The sequence below is a fragment of the Phacochoerus africanus genome, chromosome 15, assembly GCF_016906955.1.
Source record: "Phacochoerus africanus isolate WHEZ1 chromosome 15, ROS_Pafr_v1, whole genome shotgun sequence".
Taxonomy (NCBI): domain Eukaryota; kingdom Metazoa; phylum Chordata; class Mammalia; order Artiodactyla; family Suidae; genus Phacochoerus; species Phacochoerus africanus.
Window position 1 is genome coordinate 41,940,475 of NC_062558.1, and position 1,955 is coordinate 41,942,429.

The following is a 1,955-nucleotide window of genomic DNA, read 5'->3' on the forward strand; positions in this document are numbered from 1 at the left end:
GAACCGGAAGTAGTTCTTTCCGGAGGACTAGAGTAAAGGGACCACAACCATGTTCTTCCTTTTCCCCCTTAGCAACGGGCTTCCGCGTCGGTTACTGAGGAAGGCCCTGTGGTCCCGGGCTGCTTGGTTTTCAAATTTTGCCCGGGCTCCTTTCATAATAGAGATGTCCCATTTCCGAATGGACCCTGGGTCATTTTTCTTTTTCGATGTGAAAGCGGCATCACGGCTTGGCCACCGTTAGTTATTATTATAAGCCAAATGGATCAGAATATAATCAGTGTGAGACTAAAGAATCTGCATTTTAACAAGCTTCAGCTATTTGTGTAGCATCCTAAATGGGGGGGGGGGTTATATCCAGACATAACTTTTACTATTTCGTTTCATTTCGTTTTTTATCTATATCACATTAATATTTTTAATGTTTTTAGATTGTTTTCATATTTGGAAAAAACAATATTTTTCTAATATCCATGACAGTAAGTATCTGTATTTGATCATTCAAATAGGACAAATGTTTATCTCATGTATCACCCAAAGTCATCTTTACATTCAGAAGTAAGCACTTTATCCTTGGTAAAACACGGAGATAGAGAAATAGAGATCATTTGGAAGTGATAAGAGTAGTTGCAGAGTTGATATGTGTTGATGAGGATTTGGAGCAACTGGAACTCTTATACATCACTGATGGGAATGTAAAATAATACATACACTTGGAAAGCTGGCCATTTCCTATAGAGATAAACATAATCTACCACAATTATCCAGCCATTTCATTCTTCAGTATTTATTTATCCAAGAGAAATGAAAATGTAAATCTACACAAAGATTTGAATGTTCACAGCTACTTTATTCATAATAGCTCCAAATTTGGAAAATCCAAAAATGTTCATGAATCAATGATAGATAAAATGTGTTGTATCCATACAATAGAATATTACTGTTATAAATAAGAAGGCACTACTAGAAAAACACAAAAACATTTATGAATCTCAAAGCCATGCTGAATGAAAGAAGCCAGACACAAAAAATATGTACTTTATGCTCCTGTTTATATCAATTCTAAAAAATATGAATTAATCTAGAGTAATAAAAGCAGATGAGTGGTTGTCTGGAGCCAGAGAGAAACTTTTGGGGTAATGGAAACATTCTATATCTTGATTGCAGAGTTGTCACACAAGTGCATACTTCATTAAAAACTATTATATTGTATATGTTAAATGACTTTCCCTGCCCAACCATATAAACCCCCTTCCACATTCATATTTCCTACCTCCTTTCTTTGCTTTATTTTCCCCCACAGCACTTAGCATCATCTGACATGCCATGTATGGTATAATTTTTTTTTGGCCTTGCCCACAGCATGTGGAAGTTCCTGGGCCAGGGATGGAACCTACCCTGCTATAGTGACAATGCCAGATCCTTAACCTACTAGGCCACCAGGGAACTCCATGGTATAATTTTTTATTGCCAGTTTTCCTCAACAAAAATATAAGCTCAATGAAGGCAGAAATTTTGTCCATTTTATCTCTTCTCTCTCCTCAGCCTTTAGCAGGGTGCTTGTCCATAGTAGGATTTTAGCAAAGGTTTACTGAGTGAAAGTAAATGAATTAATACATATTCCAGACATGAGTCTATGAATGAGATAAATATAACTTACTATATTTTTTTTTCTTTTTATGGCCACACCCACAGCATATGGAAGTTCCCAGGCTAGTGGTACAATCAGAGCTACAGCTGCCAGCCTATATCACAACCACAGCAACACTGGATCTGAGCTACATCTGTGACCTACACTACAGCTTGTGGCATTGCCGGATTCTTAACCCCCCGAGCAAGGCCAGGGATTGAACCTGCATCCTCACAGAGATTACATCGTGTTCTTAATACACTGAGCCACAATGGGAACTCCCTGATGTAGCCACAGTCTTTACGAAGCTTATATTCCAGTCAGGAAA